Source organism: Sapajus apella, unplaced genomic scaffold (assembly GCF_009761245.1).
Source record: "Sapajus apella isolate SASKATOON/1434 unplaced genomic scaffold, GSC_monkey_1.0 scaffold71, whole genome shotgun sequence".
Classification (NCBI taxonomy): domain Eukaryota; kingdom Metazoa; phylum Chordata; class Mammalia; order Primates; family Cebidae; genus Sapajus; species Sapajus apella.
In genome coordinates this window covers 7,233,303-7,254,716 of record NW_022437011.1, presented here as the reverse complement: position 1 = coordinate 7,254,716, position 21,414 = coordinate 7,233,303, and the positions used below count along the sequence as shown (strand labels likewise).

Genomic DNA, 21,414 nt, shown 5'->3' with positions numbered 1-21,414 from the left:
CCTTAGCAGATTTTGAGGCACTTGTATGGATTTATAGGGATGTGGCCTTTGCTTTAGGGTTTTTTGGTGATGTAAAAGAGATTTTAAATGCTCTTTCATGGGAATGTTATCTAACCACCTTAAGCAGGAGCTCAGTGATCCTCTGAATGTGTTTCCCATTCTTCTAGGTATTTTGGGGGCATCTTTGTGGTTGACTTATAACCCATCCTGTGATTGCCAGAGTTGATGTAGGGGTGGCTGCCCTTTTAAGTCTGGCTTCCTGTCTGTTGTTGAGCTCTCATTAACACTCATACAGGCCCAGGTTTTGCTTTTTAGATGAGCCACCTTGAGTTGTATGAACCGGGCTACACTAAGAGAGACAACAACAATTCTATTTTATACTGTGGAAATTTATCTTCACTATTGTCACCAGTGCTATTCTTGAGTACAATATAGGGACTCTGAAATCTTGCTTTTCTTACTTTTTTTTTCCTGTTCCCAAGTAGTATCTGTCTTTTATTCTTGATAGTGACATCCTTGTACATCATAATGTTTGTCCTTAGGGAGCATGGCATTCATTTGCATTCATCCATGGACAAACAGCTAAATTTGGTTTGGAGAAGTGAAACCCAGGGGATAAGGGGACTCCACTACAGTCATATTAGACTTCTAAGACCTTGATTTTTCATTTAATTTTTTGCACTCCCTGGACCCCCACAGAACAGGGCAATAAAAAACACACAATGACATCTTGGTTGTGTCTCATTCTACCCCTTAAATTGCATCAGTGTTGTGGTGTAGATACCTATGGAGCAGTGTGGTAATATTCACCTCAGTAATGCAGCTTGGAACTGTCCGTGGTGCTGATAGTCTTATTAAGAAAAGTATTCATGAACAAGAGTGCAGCCTTGGATTGAATGAAACCTTTTGCTCCCTGAAATTAGAGCTGTAGATTCCCATGGCTGGGTTTTGCCATACTGAATGAAATAGAAAATTGGAGACAATTATTTTACTAGATTGAACCAAATTAATGGTTTTAGCTTTCAGTGCCTTGATATTTTGGGCCCAAGTTTTCTTGGTCTTAGACATTGGAAGAATTTCTTACTACTGGGCTGTTTTTGGTAGATAAAGCTCATGTTTTCATTTTTACTTTCCTGTAGCTACCCAGGAGTATCACAGAGAGCACACAGGGAATTGACAATTATTTTTAATGAGAGGTGTGTGTAAAACAGCTTCTTACTCTGAATTTCCTGTACTGCTTTTTAGTGGAATCAAGGAGTTTGAGATGTGCCTCTGGTACCATTTGCATTGACAGTGAATTTCATAATCACTTTCTGGAAGGACCAAATGGGCTCTGGCTTTGAGTTTTATTTCAGATGCATGCCATATTTTTTTCTAAGCAAACCTGCTAGTTGTGACATTTGGGGAAAACACAGCTCTCTAATATTTGCCTTTGGTTTGAACGAGGTGAAGAACATGATAAAGTAGAAAAGGACTTAAAAGTCAAGCAACCTTCATCTTCTCTTTTTCTAAAACTCAGATTCATGGACTTGAAGGTGTCCTGGATTCTTAGGGTGCTAGTGCCCTAGAAAATTCTCAGGAAACGAGGGAGTGCTTTTTTTCTCCACCCAAGTAGCTCTGCTACTTTGATGCTAGCACCAGCACCAAAAGTGTTATTGAATTTAATGTATATTTCTTGAGAATTTACATCTGGGCCCTCATGGAGCTGATAGAGCAGTGGGGAAAACAGACATAGGATAGCTAATTGCCCATATGCCAACGGTGCCATGTAAGTAAACAGGGAAACTATATTTTTTGCATTTGAAATGCAAGTAATAAAAATACAAGTACCATTGTGAGTCAGAACTGTGTTTTGGGGATTTGTTGTTGTTTATTTTCTCACTAAGAATTATTACATGAGGTATTAGATGAGACATGTCACCTATGCACATTATAATCTAAATTTTTAGGATGTCTGTTAGAGACATCCAAATTAAAAAGAGGAATTCTTTCAAAACTATTATGTTATAAACCTTGAATCAGATTCACTTTTCTTTTACTAAGTGTCAGTAGGTAATAGCCAATGCAAATGGGGAAAAAGATAACTGAATCATTTGGGATTCAGTAGGCCCCACTCTTTCAAAATAACGGCTTCATAATGACTTGGCAGAACACTCCATTTTCATATTTTCTTAGTCTGTGCAACAACAAGCCAGCAGAATTGTTATAAAAATACATTTCATTGGCAAAAATCTCATCTAATCATAATGCCATTTTTGGTACAAAACACATGGCACGTGATGGCGAAGTTATACACCATGAATGTAAATAATTAAATTTTAGCTTGTTTTACAAAACATACTTTCAAGGTTTTCTATGCAGTTAGTGGTCTAAAGTATATAGTTGTTATACAGATTAAGAATCCCAAATCCGAAATGTGAAACACTGTAAATCCAAAACTTTTTGGCTATCCACCTGATGCTCAAAGGAAATGCTAACTGGGGCATTTTGGATTTTCAAATTTGAGATGTTCAACCGAAGTCAGTATATAATGCATGTATTCCAAAATATAGAAAAGTCCACAATCTAAAAACTACTGGTCCCAAGCATTTTGGATAGGGGAAACTTAACCTTTAGTGTCTAAAATTACCCTAATTTGTGGAACTCAAAAACATACATGCATACTTACTGAGCTAAAAAGTCATAGAACTAACTGGCTGAAGGAAACAAATCTAAATGGGTGAAGCAAATCAATGGATTCTGCTGGCAACATCTTATACAAGCCAGAATTAGTGTGCTGCAATAGGATTAAGATTTCAAGTGGAAGCATAAAATGTATATGCAGGACCAAACACAGTCTGAATGGGCTAAATCCATTTTTTATTTCTACATAGATCAAGGGAATGAGATTTACTAAGATGATGCTTGTTAAATATTCAAATGAGAGCTGGATTTTTGTGCTGTTGCAGGGAAAGCCCATTAGTTGGATTAGCGCAGATCTTTCATACTACTTGGAGGTAGATTTCAAGAGTCTGTTTATGCTTAATGTAATTCTTCTGTTTGTGTTTATTGTCACTAAAAAAGGAAGCAAAAGAGGTGACAGATGTCCTGCAAAATTGAATACATTGTAAAATGCACTGTGATAGCATTGAGTTCATTCCTGCTAAGGCTGAAATGTGAGCTTGGGGCAACATTGAAACTGTGTATTGTGACAAGTCACTTTGAAAAAAATTTTGTGTTGTTCAGGAGTGTTTGGTGATAAGCAGAGATGGAATGATCAAGCAGATCTTCTGGCTTCAGGGAGCATGTGGTATAATAAGAATGATATATACCTCAGAAAGGGAAAACTGCCCTGTTTTAGACTAAGGTTCAAGGAGGGAGAGGTGATCTAACCTGTGGCCTGTGGCATACCTGAAAGGTTTAAGAGTCCTGAGTAGGGTGGGTCTGTTCCTAGACTGGGCTAGGTATGGGGATTATTGGTGGCTTCAGAGAAACTGAACTGCTACACTGGGAGACACTGAGAGGCTTTGAGCAGGAGAATGCTATGACTGCTCTTGCCTTGGTGAAATTAACCTGACATGGGTGGGCAGGGCAGATGAGCTGTGGAGGAGGGGACACTGGTCGAGAGGATATTTTAATAGTTTGGGTAAGAGAGAGAGGGGTGGAGCAGCCGCAGTAAGAATGGATGGGATGACACGAATGCAGCATGGAAATAGAATTGGTAGCATCTAACAGCTTTCAGATGCAGAGGGCTGGTGAGGTGAGAGAGCCTATGACTTCAAGCCTAGGTAATAGGGAAGATAATGGTGCCACTGTCAGGAAAACAGGGAGAGCAGTTTTGAAAGAAGCTAAATGTTGTTGTGAAATTTGGAGCTGAGGACTGTCTACATAATTTTCAGGGCCCAGAAAAAAGTTAAATGTGAGGCCTCATGTTAAACAATTATTAAGAATTTCAAGATGGCAATAGCAGAGTATGGCCCTTCTAAGCATGAACACTGTGTGAATACCCGGGTCATACACCCGTGGAGTCAGCCCTGATTGAGCTGGAGGTGTTGAGATGCATGTGTACCCCACGCCTTTCCTGGGGGAGATGCACCTGCCCCATTTTTGGAATGCTCAAGTAAAAACTCAGAGCAGATTTTCATGTACTGTTGCAGGATGCCACAGAGTGGTGACCAGGGCTGAAAAGGACAAGAATCATAGCAGTCTTTGGAACTGAACTCTATCCCAGTGGGTTAACAGCTAGCTTTATCAAAGGTGAGACATTCCCTAGAACAGGTGTGGAGGCATGAGTCCTCTGATATTTGTCATCAATTGCAATTTGAGTGAAAACTATTAAAGTTGAGAAGAAGGGCCCTCAATCTTCTTGTCCTTCCCCACACCAACATCTCACTCCTCCAAGGGTATAGCTTGAAGATTCCCTGGGCTTTTTTGCATCGAGGAAAGAAGATTATACACTTTTTGGGAGGTATCTGCGGTGTTTTTTTGGACACATTCTTCTAGAGAGTTTTTATGAATGCCACATTGTTTAATAAAAAAAAAATAATTATTTTTTTCCTATTTACTTTTGTCTCTCTCTCTCTTTCTTTTCTTTTCCTTTCTTTCTTTCTTTTCTTTCCTTTCCTTCCCTTTCCCTTTCCCTTTTTCTTTCCTTCCTTCCTTCCCTCCCTCCCTCCTTTCTTTCTTTTCTTTTCTTTCTTTCTTTCTTTCTTTTCCTTTTCTTTTCTCTCTCTTTCTTTCTTTCCTTCCTTCCTTCCTTCCTTCCTTCCTTCCTCCCTTCTTTCTTTCTTTCTTTCTTTCTTTCTTTCTTTCTTTCTTTCTTTCTTTTCTTTCTTTTCTCCTTTCCAGGGTCTCACTTTATTGCCAAGGCCAGAGTGCAGTGGCTGTGATCATAGTTCACTGCAGCCTGGGCTCAAGTGATCCTTCTACCTCATCCTCCTGAGTAGCTGGGACTATAGGCATCTGCCACTACACCAGGCTGTTTATTTTTAATTTTTCATGGAGATGGGGTTCCACTGTGTTACCCAGGCTGGTCTGGAACTCCTGGGCTCAAGCCATCCTCCTGCCTCGGCATCCCTAAGTGCTGGCATTACAGGCATGAGGTACTGTGCCAGGCTTCTTGTTTAATCTTAGTCATGGGTTTTGCCTCATTTTACAGATAAGGAAACTGGGACTTAGAGAGGCAAGAGGCTCAAAATTTCACAGTTACCACTTGGCAGAGCCCGTCTCTGTGATGCTGTCTCTCCTTGCTGGCCACGGAAACATAGACAATCAGAACGCTTAAGATTGAGAAAAACTAAGTCGTAGCTGAGCTAATGTTAAAACAACTTTCTGAGGAAACTAACTGGTTATTTTATTAGGGGCTGAGGGGAGAGAGGTGAGGTGGAGCAGAGAATGTTTTTGAGTCAAAATTGTGCAGGTGGTTCATGCTCCTGACACATGGCCCAGGAGTGCCTGTGTCTGCTCAAGGAGACTATCTGTCTTTTTGTCCCACTGGGCAGAAGGTATTGGGCCGTTGGGTCAGTTGAGAAGAAATCATTTTCCACTTTGTGACTGTGACCAGCCAGCAGGCTGGAAAGAGTGCCAGGGCAACTGGTCCTGCAACTGTCCCAGAGGCTGAAGCCAAGCATGTCCTTCCTGGTTTCTTAGCAGTTCCAATGCCTTGAAGCAGGGCCTGAGGGTAAGGAGATCACTGGAAGGCTGTGGAAGAGAAGTGACACCTGAACGAAGAGTACTGTCTCGCTTTCCTGGCACCCTGCTGACAACTCAGTGGAAATCAGGTGTCAGGCCAGATTCCTGCTGAAGGGCAGATCTTCCTCCCTCAGGCAGGGCTTTTCTGATAGGGCCCTGCCTGACAGGAGGAGGGAAGTTGGGAGGGCACAAAGTAGGGCAGGTGCCAAGTGCAGGATGTCTCTGTACAAAGTGCCTGCTAACTCTGAGAAAGATGCAACAACAGAGAATGTTTTGGAGTTTGAAATCGTCATCGAATTAATTAATTCTGAATTGACGATTCAAATTAATTGATGGGGGAAAATGTCCTTGATATGCTGCTGTTTGTGTATGCAAGTTCAAGGAAATTTTACTGTAAAATTAAAAAAAAAATCTGATTGTCACTCATACATTCTTACCTGTATTTGAATTCCATTTAGTGGCTACACCTAATGAAAAGAAATCTCTGAGTCCTGCTCCCTGTATGTAGCCCAGGTACACAGGGGGTCAGGTGGCATCTGTAGGTGTTTGGGCATCTTTGGGGGTGCCTTTCATGGTGGAATTCTGTCTAATACTCCCTACCCTAAGAGACCCAAAAAAACTGCCAGGTTTCTAACCAAATGATATTTGGGAGAAGGAGGGTGGACTGTAACTTGCTTTAAGATTATGTGCCCTCTGTAGTACGAACATGAGGTGAGGCGTGGTTCTTAATGAGATACCAGTGAGTGCGTATGTATTTATTTCTTAATACCAATGCTCAATGCTTATTTGATGTTAGAGACTGAATGGTAGTATTATGGAAAGCCAGGCATCAATCCCCTGGGCTTTTGAATATAGCCAGATTATATCACTTACCTTGAGGTTGCTGGTGTTTTTGACTGGCTTTATAGATGTGGTTTAAATTTATTTAGGAATTTTCTTGCAGACATAGATTGAATCCTGGTCATTTCTCTTATAGGTATGGTAATAGATGCCTGAACAGGTGAGTAGGGTGGTTTAGGGAGGTGTTCCCCACTTCTGGCTCTCAGACCCCTGCGTGGAGTGTTAGTTATGGTGATGGCGGTGAGTCATTTATGAGGAGATTGACTTCAAGTTGGTGAATCCATACAGTTGCTAAGCTTTGCCTATTATATGGGTGTGATTGAGTGTAATATAATGCCGATTTATTTCAAGACACCTCTGATTTGCCAATAGATTTTTGTCACAGTGTATTTATTTTAATTAAGATTTTCTAGATATTTACAGGAGTCTCCTAGGATAGAAACAGAACAAGTAGAGGACCATGGTTAGGGAGCAGCTACATCCCTGTGGCTGGGTCATGGTCTCCTCTGTGTATTCAGTGGCATATATTATGTAGCGCACAGGACAGTTCTTTAGTGTGGACACTGTTCTCTGCTGGTGAAGGCCTTTGTCAGCTGTTGCCCTCCTCCTCTCCACCTTATGCAAGAAGTGGTAATAATTTATGTTAGGAAACAATGAAAAACATTAGGCTGACCTTTTGTTCAAAATAGGTATTTATGCTTATGAGAATCATCACCACATCTGTACACCCATATTCATAGCAGCATTAACCACAGCAGCCAAGAGTGTACTGATGGATTAATGGGTAAAGAAATGTGGTGTATACACAAATGGAGTATTTTTCAGCTTGAAAAGCAAGGAAATTCTCTCACATGCTACAACATGGATGGATGTTGAAGACATAATGCTAAATAAAATAATCCAGCCACAAAAAGACAACTACATTATGATTCTACTTTATGCAGTATCTAACGTAGTCAAATGCATAGAAACAGAAAGTAGGATGGTAGTTGCCAAGAGCTGAGGGAAGAGGAAATGGGGTATTGCTTAATGAGTATAGGGTTTAAGTTTTGCAAGATGAAAAATTTCTGGAGATTGGTGGCACAACAATGTGAATATACTTAACAGTACTGAACTGTACAATGGTAAGTTCTATGTGTTTTTTTTTTCTTTTTTAAAAATTTATTTATATTTAAGTTTCAGATGTACATGTGCAGATTGTGCAGGTTTGTTACATAGGTATACACATGCCGTGGTGGTGGTTTGCTGCATCTATCACTCCATCATCTACATTATGTATTTCTCTAATGCTATTCCTCCCCAATCCCCCCATTCCCTGCTATTCCTCTCCTAGTCCCCTGCCCCCCAGTCCCCAGTGTGTGATGTTCCCCTCCCTGTGTCCATGTGTTCTCCTTGTTCAGCACCCACTTATGAGAGAGAACATGTGGTGTTTGGTTTTCTGTTCTTGTGTCAGTTTGCTGAGAATGATGGTTTCCAGTTTCATCCATGTCCCTGTTACGTGTTTTTAAAATCACAATAAAAAGAATCATTGTGTTTAAAGTTTCTAAGCCACGTTGACTTGTGCCCATCTTGTCTTTTCCATGGCATTGGCACCTTCCCAATTTTCTCATACTGTGTATCTCACATTCCTTCCTCCTATGGGAATTCCTCAGAATCCAGGTTAGACTTGTTCTGGGATCTCTCACCTGTGGGATCCTGCTGAGACCAAAGGGAAGACTGCCTTTGCCTCTGGGCCCCTGCTGTGGTGGATGTCTACTCTTCACGTCTCCTAGCATCTATGATCTGTTCCTTCCTGGCCCAATAGCTCTCTGGAGATCCAAACGCTGTGTCATTTTCTGCAGCTGCATTGATTAGTTGCATCATTAGGTTTGGTTTAATTGCAGTGACTCTGCTGCTAACGATTTATACAAGGTACAGCAGGAAAAAAGTCTTTGGGTGCTTCTATCTCCCCAAAAGATAAAATGTAATCATTTTTCCATATCATTCGAATTTTTATTGTTAACAAATGCCTGGCATTGTTTTTTGGTGTGATATTAAAGCCCAAAGGGATATTGTGGAACCTGCATATACATAATTTAATGTAGAGCATAGAATTTTAGTGCTGGAAGGGATTTCTGAGAGCTTTAATTTCAACTTCCTTTTTTTATAAAGGAGGAATTTGGGGCCCTGATTAGGGAAGTGTTTAATGGCGAAGCTGGAATCAGGCTTAGGTCATAGTTTGTATTGTGTGCTTTATTTCTCAATGCACCCCCCTGGAATTAATAAAAGTATATCCAGTGCCAGGGATTTGAACACCATTCATTTTAGAGCATAATATATCTATTAGCTTGAAGTCATTGTGCATTCAGTCTGTCAGCAACGAGAAGTAGCTTGTACCTTGTATAAATTCTTCAGACCACATCTGAAGTCCTATATCAGTTACCTTCTCTTTACCCCAGACATGTGCTTCTGATGCCATGTGCAAAAGTCAGCTTTTGCACTTAATGCTTCCAAGGAGCTGGCTATTAGAGGATTGCTGAATTAAAACATTTTGAAAATGGAAAAGTTCTTCTATAACATGACAAAAATCGTCCTTGAATTGACCTTTCTTGGGAAATGATGTTTCATTCACCTTTGACTCCCTCTTCACTTTCCTCAGTTAAACTTGTATGATACTCTTCAGGGACCTTGTACATTACTCCTTGTGAGATTATAAGCTTCCCAAGCCTCCATGTCACCTCTGAGTGCTCAGAGGGACCACCGTTTTTCCCCTCAATCTGGCTGTATTGAATTTAAGTAGATCATTCATAGAGTTGAAGAAAAAGTGTGATCACAAATAAAATGCAGCTTCCTAATGCAATGTGAATAGCTTTTTGTAACCAGATAGAATGAGCCCCACCTAGTTTCATGGGTAGGTGAAATTTGGTCTCAGTTCTGAAGGACAGAGAATTTGTGAAGCCAATTTTAGTAGAGGGAAAATAGCATACCTAGGAAGAAGGCACTATAGAGAAGGGGGGTGGAGGAGGGCAGTGGGCTTTCCTTTTGGAGTGTTTACTTGGCTCATGTGAGCCCTGATGTTCTGCCTCATTCTCCACCATTTGTAATAGTGGGTTCCTCCAGGCCATTCTGTCTGGAAGCATCCTGCTTCCATCCCAGATATCTACAGTTGACTGAGCTAGTGACAGGCCCCTAGTCCAAGATCAGAACCTCTTTCTTGGGAATTCGGACTAGGAGCTGGGAGAGGCACTTAGTTAGCCGGATTTGTGCCATGTGACCTTGGGAGCCGGGAGGTGGACAACCTAGTACCTGCCAGGAGGCTGGAGAAGGGGACGAGAATGGTCAGCAGAGGGTGATTTTCCAATTCTTAGGGCCTTGCCTGGTTGTAGGGCCTGGCTATAGCCCTGCCTGCACACCCATGTCAATATTCCTGTGGCTGCAGCATAGATTCTCTGTAGGTCCCCACTCTCCTCTGGGAAGAAGTGAGGATGGCTCTATTACTTGCATCTACGAGTGTTAAGAATAAAGGGAGCCTCAGGGAGCAGAACGAGGCCTGGTTGTATCTCAGGAGTTTGTTGCCGAGGTTTGGTTTTGATCTCTTTGGAGACCAGGTGGCTTGCTTGGTCCTAGTGTGCCTGGGTCAGTCTGTTCTCTCTGCTGTGACTCAGCACCTCTGGCCAGTCTGAGCTCAGCACCTGAGAGAGGGGATCATTGGTTGGAAGCTTACATATACATTTGGTAAACCTGGGACACCTATGCTGCATTCTGCACTTGGCCCTGTTGTGACACCAGGCAGAGCCCATGTGACGCATGCTCAGACACTTGAGAGGGTGGGAGTGAAGAACCCAGGGTGCTCCAGGGGGCAGGAATATATCACAGGGAAGGTGATGTGGAGTTGGGTGGACGAACCTGCCTGGTGGACAAGGGGAGCATCTAGGCAGGGGTAGAGGGTGTGTCAGGTGGAGAAGAGCATGACACAGGGGATGCAGGGAGAAGTCCAGAGCAGATGGCATTTGAGACAGAAGGGGAAGTACAGTTGCCCTCACAGGCAGAAGCTAGGTCACAAAGCATCTTGGGAGCCTGGCCGAGGCTTACTCTTTATAGGTATGGTGATCGCACATCTTACTGTGTCAGGGACAGTCCCGGTTTATGCCTGTTATCCTGGTATAATGATGAACAGGGCCCCTCTTTTACTCTCAAAAGCACCTAGGTTTGGTAAGAAATGATATCTTTGTCCTACTTTTAGATGATGGGACCCACTGAAGGATTTTAAACAACAGAGGGACAGGGTGAGATTTCGAGTTAGGGAGATGATTCAGGAGGCCGGGAAGAGATGGAGGGGCAAGAGCATGACTGGAAGCCAGATTAGAGAGAAGGGCCTTAGCAAAGCAGTGGTAATACAATAGAAGAAGACAATGGTCATGTGAAAGCTGGCAAGGAAGTACACACCACGGCCCTTGGTGAACCCACAGCTGTCTGGAGAGGGGGCTGGTGAAGGTAGCTGAATAAGAGCAGGCATTGGCAGGGGTGCAGTTGAAGTTTGTTTTAGGTCTGTGGTTTAGGGTCATGGGGAAGCCGGACAAGGAGTCAAGTATGGACTGAAAGTAGTGGTCTGGGGCCCAGGAGAGAAGACTGGCCTGGGACAGCCATCTGGAAGTCATTTGGTTGTGAGTGAGAACTGGATCCATCAGTGTGGATGCTAATGTTCAGGGTGAGTGGTGTCACGGAAGAAGAGAACAATCAAACACTAAGCCTTTGTTTAGGGATACCAGTGTTTAAGAAAAAGGCAAGAAGAAATGAGTGCACACAAACGACACTGAGAAGGACTAAGGAGAGGGTGGAGGAGACCTCAGGGCATGGCAGGAATAGCTGTTATCATGGATTGGAGATCTCCTGTGATTCACATACTATGCTGAGAACTCCAGGTCCTCACATTGTAAACCTGCAACAGTCTTGCAGGTGGGTGGAATTAGCCATGACTTAGGGGCTCAGAGTTTAAATAACATGTCCAAGTTTAGCTGCTGAGCCAAAGTGGCAGACCTGTTTTTTTTTTTTTTTTTTTTTTTTTTTTTGTTGTTGTTGTTTTGTCAAAGCCCATGTTCTTTTCCACCCCATGGGGGACTGGTGGTGGTAGAAGAGATGGACGCTCCAGAGTCCAGAAAACCTCCTCCTTCAGGGGACCTCAGCAACTTGGGAAGATGTCAAATTAGAGGAACTTGACCATTACAGGTACCAGTGAGAGGGAGGCCACTGGGCTTATTTCTCTGTTGGCCCCACTGAGCAGGTCACATGACAGAGACCTGGACAAGAGGCTGTTTAAAATGGAACATGAAATACTATGCCAGGGATTTAATTGCACCATGAATTGTGGCCAGAAGAGGAACCTAGCAACAAACTCATTTTCTGTTGGGCACAAGGCACAGAGGATCTACTATAATTATTTCTGTTTTTTTCCTTGTTGGCACATGCCTCCCTATTTATTATTTCCTTCCTTGAGTGCACATGATGGATCAGCTTTTATCTAAGATACTGGTGTTAGAATCACACAGCTGCATTGTGAAGAGTTTGCGGGGTCCTCAGTGTGAGTGTGGGCACACACCCTGAGTCTGACATTTATGGAGCACTTACTGTGTGTGCAAGACAGTGTACCTGAGTGTTGTACATGCACTGTCTTATTTAATTCTTGGCACAACCATGAGTTAGGTAATATTATCTTCATTTTAGCAGTGCAGAAACAATACTAAAGGAAGTCAGCAATTTGTACAAGATCTCGTGGCTAAGAAATGGCAAATTGGAGAGTTGAACCCAATTCTCCCTGGACTTCCCAGTTATTCTCTACATCTTCCTTCCTTTGCTCTGGACTGGTGTCTTATCCAAGTCAGAACCTCCTTGGCCTGCATCTTTTTTTTCCACCCTAAACTGTGATTGTTCTTGAAGACTGTGAAGGGCTAGCATGACTGTTTAAAAAGTAACTGGTTGAATGACCCAAAACATTTCAAACAACCCATGAAGAAGCCTTAGTCTGCAGCTGGACTAGCTGAGGTCTTGGCATTAGCTGAAGTCCCAGGAGGAGTGGATCACGATCTGCAGAAATGTCATCAGTAAGTGAGCACTCCAGGCCTGTCACTGACAGGCTTTGTTCTTTTTGCCTCTTTAGAAGTGGAAGGAAGCTATTTCTGAGACTCAGGAAATTGTGATGCTATCAGACACCCAGAGGCCTTTACGTGTGGCTCTGGGGCCCTTTCTTCTTGCAGGGACATGTTTTCTGGTTCTGTTGGAAGCTCTGCACTTGCCTAGAGAGCTGGAGTGAGTGTTCTTTTAAAAGGCAACGTCTTAGTACATAGACAGAAACATTCCTTTTGTTTGAGACCTCTTGCTTATGGATTTTCTTTTGTTACCAGGGAGGGTCTGTGCTCTTTTGCTAATGAATTATCCAGGAGTCAATGGCCCGTGCACAATGGATTGGTGTTGCCATCCATGCATCATAAGACACAGCTGCCAGCCCTGTGTGGCTGGGACCCAAGGGTCAGAGCCTCTAGAGTGATTACAAAGCTCTGCCATTAGCCACTTTTCCATTCCCTTTCTGTATGCCAGGCAGCCCTGCAAATACGCATTTGCTCACTTGCCTGGTGTGAGCAGTGGTTTAAGCCTGGCGGGTGGCTAAGATGGCTGATTTGATTTATCTTACTAATAGTATGATTTCATAAAAGTTGGAATCATAGACTTAGAGCCAAAAGTAACCTTGGTCCAGTGCCTTTATCCTGCAACTGAGAACACCACAGCTGGAGAAAGGTGGTGATTTCCTTGGCTAGGTCATGAGGAGACTCCAAGGTGACAGCTGAGGCAGTAGCCTCTGTCTTGTACCCTGGTGATTTTTCTCTGCTGCCACTTCAGATGTCTCCATGGAAAATGCTTCCAAGGCTGGTCCCATTGCCTAAGAGAATTGGAAAAGAAGATTATAAAGAGATTGGAGAAACCTCATCGGTTTTCCAGTGGCTGTTGGTGGGTTTCTTCTCAGCCACTCTGATGTTGAGTCTGATTATGACTCACCTATTTCTATCCAGAATCACAGGAAGAGTTGTGATGAATGCTCAATCACCTGCAGACAAGTGAACGAGCATCAGTTGTCATATTAGAAAACTCCTTTACTCCTCAGGTTATTAAAGAACTATTACTGCCCTCCAACAGTCATGTAATAAGTGAAGCCTCCCAAGGCTGAATGGCAGCAGTAAGTGCCTTATTTGCACCTAAGGATTTGCTTGCTCTCTCAGCAGGATCTGGGTCAATAGAAATTATTTTCATAAGACATTTATCTTTCTTTACTTACATTAGACAGGCTTTTTTTTTTCTGGAACTTGCTTTGGAAGCAGTAGGCTTTGGGGAAAAAATAAAACTGGCAGATTATAAGAATAAAAGCTTAAATCAAGTTTAGATATAAAAAATAAAATATAACTTCGAGGGAACCACATCACGACACCATTTCCATTTATATCAACACTTCACCATAATGTGGTTTAGACTCAAAATTTGATTCTGAGTTCTGTAAGATGATTGCTCATAGCAAGGCACAGTTATACCCACTGGATGGTGCTTACATTGGAGAGACCATTTAAAAAAGGTCATGAACAGCAAGTGGCAGGGGTCAACCTTTGACATAATCAGATTCCATATGAGAGTCTGTTACATAATCATTCCTGTTGCTCTTGGCTTTGCTCTTTAATGAACACCCCTCCAAAGCTAGCTGTACAGTACATATTTTTCCTACAATTACATTCTTGGGTCATGCAAACTTATTTCTTCTCTCCCTTTCTCTCTTCTCCCTTTCTGTTTCTTTCTCTTTCCTCTTTCCTTCATTTCTTCTCTATTTTCTAGGAGCTTTTCTCAAGTTTACCTTTCAACTCTGTTAAGTTTTCCATGTCTGTAAATATACACAAATATATGCATGTACCTTTCCAAGCCTTTTTTCTTTTGTCTTTCCAGATGTTTTTAGTTTGTCACATTATTCCTATTTCAGGGGTACTATATCCTTTCTTATCTCTCAAAAAATATTCATGGTAATTATTTTAAAGATTTTTCCCCCTCCCTGCAGAGTCTTTTTTCCTCCAGGCTCTTTTCCCCTCTATTTTGATCTCCGTTTTCCCCGTGAAAGGTGTTTCCTCCAATGTCTGATAATACTCAGTTGTTGGTTCATCTGTAAGAGGTACTACAAGGCTGTTTGGAGGCTTTGATGTGTGGGTGGGGCTAGTCGACTCTGAGCTTCACCATAGGGTGATCTGGCTGGGCTGTTTGATTGAGAATCAGTGTTGGTATCTTTAGGTCTCTCCTCTTAGGCTTCTCAGACTCCTCAGAGAAGATGCATATCATTGCTCACCTGTAGAGTGAAGGGCCAGCTGTTTTTACTGGGAGCCAGTGAGGATGAGAGAGTTGTGTTTGTGTGTTGTGGGGTGTGTGTCTTGGCATCCCCTTTTAATACTCCTACTTTAAATGAGGTACCCCAGCTTTAAACTTATGCCCTCAATTAACAGACCCTGTGATGTACCAGTTAATAAACTCCCTGTGTTTTGCCATGGTAGAGAAGGAGCAGGCAGCTCTGTTGTGCAGAGTGGCAGAGGAGGTCTAGGGGCCTGACAGCTTCTTGATCAGAGTTGCATTCAATTTGTCTTACTTTAGACCCCCTCACCCCATACCTCTGGAGGAATCTATTAATAATAGCATAAGCTCCTCAGCCTTTTGAGACTCACAGTGTTAAATGGATTGATCCTTATATCTCCCTTTGCTAGTTTACACTTTAGTGTCCTCAGGTCAGCAGAGACTTTAATGAGTGAGAAAGCCCAGGGCAAGAGAAGAGAAGTGGCTTGTCTGTCGTCACAGAACTTGTTAGGGCAGAAGCTGGTGTAGAAACTGGGTCTTCGGACTCTTCATCCATCATTGAGACTATCCTGTGTACTTCACCACTGTGTCACACTCACATCCACACACGATCTCCCCATCCTCCATCTCTTCATTGCCCTTCCTCCCCCTCTCCATTTCATGTGACTGCCACACTAATCCTATGAGTTAGGCTTGATTATCTTGATTTTACAAATTAGGAAACTGAAACTCAGATGGTATAATTTGCTTGTGGCCAGAGCTATCTGGTGGTAGAGCCAGCGTTTGACTCCAAAGCATGTGCTCTTTACTGCTGCATTGTAACCTCTTATGTCACGTGTTGAGCTGCTGAGCCCTCTCTAAAAAAACCAATCTGTAAAATTTACTTACTTTTATCATGGACTTTTACAGCTGACTTGACTTGAAAAACTTAAGTAGTGGCTATTTTCCTTGTGATTGGGAAGCCTGTCTAGTCTACCTCCTCCTGCTCTCTCTACAATTCAACAGCCTGCCTGCCAGTTCGTTTTGGCCAAGAAGAGATTCTACCTTCCTTTTTGAACCTATAGGTGGGAATTCGGGCAGACAGGTTATCAGGTTCAGCTTGGTGCATGTGTGTGTGTGTGTACACATGCAAATATCTCCAAATGAAATTTTAGAAATCAAGTTTTCTTACAAAGGTAAACAGTGGTGGTAGATTGGTCAACACATTCTAAGAAGGAAACTAGCTGCGGACATTCCCTTCTGGGGCAGGACTGGGATCACGGATTTGAGGACTTGCATTTCTCCTCTGGGTTATTTAGGAGGTACACCCAGGAGCTGCTTGCCTTGGGTTTTCTCTGTTCCTTGTAATGTTCCCTCTGTTAGGCAAGGTGTCACCCTGGAGATTCCTCTCCCTTTCCCACATGCCATTGATCTGCAAGTCCTCTCATTTTATCTTTAGTTATATTAATCCAAATATATCTTGAACTCATCTACTCGCATCCATTTCCCCATCTCTGCTTGGGGGCAGACTGCCATCATCTCCTGCCTGGACCCGTGCAGGTGCCTCCAGTTATTGATCACCCTCTCTACTCCCTACTTCTTTTCTCACTGGCCTCTTACCTCTCTCTCCCTTCTTCTTGTCTCTTTAAAAAAGCTCACAATGTATTCAGCCTAAAAGAGAAAATTCTGACATATGCTATAACATGGATGAACTTTGGGGCCATTGTGCTAAGTGAAATGAGCCAGTCACAAACAGACAAATACTGTTACGATTCCACTTATATGAGATTAGTCAGAATCACAAAGACAGAGAGTAAGGTGGCAGTTGCCAGAGGCTGACTTGGGAGACGGATGGGTGGTTACTGTTTGTTGGATATAAATTTCAATTTCTCAAGATGGAAAAGTTCTGGAGATTGGCTTCAGTGAATCAACTTAAAACTACCAAATTGTGGACTTAGAAATGGTTACAATAGTTTACAATAATCTGTACATTTCAAAATAGCTAGGAGAGAATAATTCAAATGTTTCTAGCATATGTAAATGACAAGTATGTAAGGTGACAGCTACCTCAAGTGTGCTGATTTGATCTTTACAAATTATGTGAATGTGTTTGAATGTGTTAATTTATCACATGTATTCCATAACTTTGGACATCTATTCTGCATCAATTAAAAATTGTTTAAAAATGGCTAAGATGGGAAAGTTAATGTATATTTTACCACAATTAAAAAAAAAAACTACAGGATTTGTTTTAGAGGTGATAAAAATGTTCTGAAATTTATTGTGGTGATAGTCGCACAACTCTACTAAAACCCATTGAATTGTGCACTTTAATTGGGTGAATTGTATGGTACACGGACGATAATCTCAATTGCAAACCTGCTTTTTAATATCCATCAGGGCTGACCTCTGTTTCCCCTGTGCTCCTCTGCAGGGACTCAGAGATGGTTTTCGCGAGGAGATAGATCTCTCTCTTGGCTCAGTTCCAAAGGCTAGTCAATCCGTCCCAAACTGAAGTTCCCTAGAAAGACTTTGGTTTGTTTATATCCACCTCTTAGGATGAGATGGAGGACCAGGAGTGGTGGGAGAGAGTGTACCATAATGGCAGAACTATCAGAGGTAGTTATATTATTATTTTAAGATGATTTATTATTCTTTGAAAATGCAAAATTGGCACTGAGCATGAAAGAACAATTGTGAGTCTGCTACATAGTCTAGCCCTCCAGTTCTGTACTGATACTAGGGCTTTTGGACCCATTTGTCATTCATTCATTCATTCAGGAAGTGTTGAGCCCTCTCTGTCACACCCTGAAGAGAGATAGGCATATCTTTCACGATGTGGTATTGAAATTCAGGGGTACAATCTAAGACTTTGCTTGGTGTAGTTTGCTTAGGAGTAAAAATGTATAAAACACACAGGAATAGCACAACAGGAAATGTTGCAGAATCCATATGAGGAAAATCACAAAAATTTACTGACTGCCATAAAAGACTTCAGTAAATGGAGATGTGCGCTGCCAGTTTCTCTCTGTGTGATAAAGATGTCAGTTCTTTGCAAAGTAATGTATCATTTCACCCCATTCCAATCAGCATCTCAGCTGGGGTTTTCTTTCTTTCTTTCTTTTTTTGGATTGTGTCAAATTATTCTCAAATATGAATACACTGGCTGGAACTGCTAAAAAAAATTTTTTGGAAACGATGCATAATATAGGAGATTTGCATTTCCAGATATAAAATGTACTCAAATGATGCTAATTAAGACCACGTGGTTATTGCAGGAACATGCCAGTGCATAGAATGGAATAGTCTAGAAACAGAGCCGAATTTGAAAGAGGGTTTAGTGCATGATGGAGAGAAAGAATGAATTATTTAATATATCTAAATTAACTACTTGGAAAAAATAGGATTAGAGTCTTTCCTTACTCTATGTACACAATAAATTTTGGTTTGATGCAAAAATTTTAATAATAAAGAGATGAAAAGTAGGAAAAATTGTGGGTAACTTCCATATTAGGGAAGTCAACAGAAACAAAATGTCACTGGAGGAAAATGACTCATCGCTCCATATGAAATTAATTTTTTTTGAGACGGAGTCTCTCTCTGTCGGCCAGCCTGGAGTGCAGTGGCACAATCCCAATTCACTGCAACCTGTGCCTCCCATGTTCAAGCAATTCTCCCTTCCTTAGCCTCCCATGTAGCTGGGATTACAGGTCTGTGCCACCATGCCCAGCTCATTTTTATATTTTTTAGTAAGAGATGGGTTTTTGCCATATTGCCCAGTCTGTCTTGAACTCCTGACCTCAGGCGATCTGCCTGCCTCAGCCTCCCAGAATGCTGAGATTACAGTCATGAGCCACCATGCTTGGCCAACATTAATGTTTTCATAAGTTAAAAAAAAAAAAAAAAACTCCCCCAAGAAATTAAAATTAAGATGCTGCTAAAAAAAATCTTAGAAAAACATATGCAACAAAGCATTAATTATGTTAATATATAAAAACAACACTAGAAACTTAGTGGGAAAATTGGCAAAGGAAATAAGGTGGCAATTAATAGAAGAAATACAAATAGGCAATAAATATGAAAAAAATCTTAAACCTTTCAATGCCTCCCACTTAAAGAAATACATTTTATAGGATGGCTTATATGTGCTCCTTAAGAGAATCATGTTTTCAATGAACCCTTAATATCCTAAGGAAATGAGTTTAATATTAAGTGGAAACAATAAGAGACAAAATAGTATGTCAAAAATCTGTAAAACAAAGAGAAACAGAAAAAAATTGGTAAGACATCATTGAAAGTTTAGTAATGCTGTTGGAAAGGAAAAAGAAGAGTTTTAAATTTAAGCTTTCATTACACCATTGGTAGAAATGTAGATTGGCATAACTTTTAGATAAAGCAATTTGGCAGGTCTTATTAGGAACTTTAATGAGTCAATGAATGCCATCCAAGAGTTTATTTTTGAGAATTTCTCTTAAGGAATTAATTAGAGATACAACCTTAGGTTTGCCTATGTGAATGTAAGTCAGTTTATCGATGAAAGTTTAAAAATTGGGAACAAGCTGTAAATCCAGCAGCGAGAGGTTATTTAAAGAAGTTGCATTGAATGTACTTGATATAATGTTTAATGATAGTATAAGATGTAAGATTATAAATATAATCTTATATATATTTTATATATATTTATATCACATCGTGATAAAAATATGTAAGCTTAGAAAATACATTGGAAGTAAGGAGAGCAAAGTGTTAATTGTGATCATGCATGGTTAGAGGGATTGTTGGAAATTTTAATTCTCTTTGTTTCTTTATGTTTTCCATATTTTCTTCCTTGAGCACATATTACTTTTGTAATCAGAATCTTGTCTTCATGGAATACTTAGTATTTAAGCAAACAGTTCATTGATGTTTCAGGAATTATACAAATTCTCCAGGCTACTGATATTTAGCAGTTAGCATTCTTAAGAAATGGAGAAAGGAAATCTTTTTCTCAATCACTTTTAAGGTTTATACCTACTTCCTTGAGATCTAATATAGTTTGAATGTGAGACCTGAAAGGTAATGGTAGGAGAGTTCTCATTTATCCTGCAGATCTATTGAAGATCATTGGAATGGGGGATGCGTTTTAGGAGTTGAAGTAAATTCTATTGTGAAGGACTGAAGATCAATATAGAAATGTCTCTTTTTTTTTCAAATGACAGCTGAAGAAGAAAGATAGATCATTACTCTCTGCCTATTTGGAGGCTCTTCACGAACTGCTTTTAAAAATCAGTGCTCGGTTCAGCAACTTTGCCATTTCTTCAGTTGGCCAGTTTTGGTGGATCTGTTTAATTAGATTTAAACATGGCATCTGTAGCCCCAATAAATTCAAATAATTAAGCTTCATGATTTCTTGTGTGTTATAAATGTCACTAAAATTGGTGTTGTGGAACAGATTATTTCTTTGGTAATTGTAATTTTTGTCATGAATTGTTTGATCATTTATAGTGATTAGAACTTCGAAATAATTCCTTAAAATGGTACTCAATTGAATACATGTTGTTTTTTTTTCCCCTTTGGATTGAGTCTCCTTGTCTGTTTTTCCTCCTCGAATATTTGTGCTAGTGTGCTTTCCTTCCATATAGGAAAGGATACAGATAAATACTTTCAAAGTGTACAGTGCTCAGATTTAGAGTTGTCCTGGGAGGGTAGCCTCAGTGTTCCTTTAGAAGGAAAGCTCTGTGCTAGTTGGTTGGATTCCATCTGGGAGTATGCATGATAAAGGTTTTTGGGAGGTTAGGACTGGCCTGTGGTGTCCATCAATAACCAAAGACCTTTTGAGATGTTTTCCTGTTTTCTATGGCTCCTTAGTCTCTTAGGAAGTAACCTAGACAATAGTGACATGGAAGAGGTGGTTTTGGAAGTCAGATGGGGCCTCTTTTTTCTGATCATTATTGCTAGACACTTGGAGGATTCTACAGGTCCTCCAGAATGCTGGTCAGTGATTGAATTGACAATTTTGAAAGCCTGATGTGTGTTAAGAGAGTCCTAGATGCTGTGGATGCAAATACATCTTTATCTCCTGCCCTCCTCCATGAAATAAAGATGGACCTTCACTGCCTGGTGACTCGCAGTTGCCTTTTCTGTTTACCCTAATGCACAGTTCCCCCCAACCAAACAAGATGCTCTGCTGTCTCTGCTCACATTGCTCCTATTTCTACCTGGAATCATCTATAACATTCCTTCTGTTTCAGCAATAAAAGTTCTGATTTTTCAAGTCCAGCTCCATTTCCATCTCTTCTCTGGAACTTTTATCAGACCCCAAAGCCAGCTGCAGTGGCCCTGCTCTCAAGATTCTGCATTTGTCTGTAACTCCCTTCAAGGCAGGTGCTACATCTTACCTTGTAGTGTGGCTATTTGTTAACATCTTTTTGCCCTCCACAGGGCAGGAAACCATTTACCTTTGGTTTCCTAGAGAATGAAGTAAATATGCTTGTCGGCTGGATGGGTGAAATGCCTTTTAGATAGGTTGATCTAGGACAAATATGCAGCGGGGGCAAGCATTTCAGCAGTTGACCCAGGGTTGTACTCAGCCAATGGTAT

The 21,414-nt window shown here is 41.2% G+C and overlaps 1 protein-coding gene and 1 long non-coding RNA gene across 3 annotated transcripts in view; one reads left to right on the top strand and one right to left on the bottom strand.

Annotated features, from left to right (window-relative positions):
* The window catches only part of SPOCK1 (SPARC (osteonectin), cwcv and kazal like domains proteoglycan 1), a 522,198-nt gene that overhangs the window by 52,671 nt on the left and 448,113 nt on the right, over nt 1-21,414 (top strand). The window lies entirely within an intron of this gene.
* LOC116531629 lies at nt 7,788-19,415 on the bottom strand. The gene is made up of 3 exons (XR_004260497.1): nt 19,332-19,415; nt 14,980-14,984; nt 7,788-7,799 (listed from the first exon to the last, which is right to left on the bottom strand). It is a non-coding gene; the product is annotated as an uncharacterized LOC116531629 (long non-coding RNA).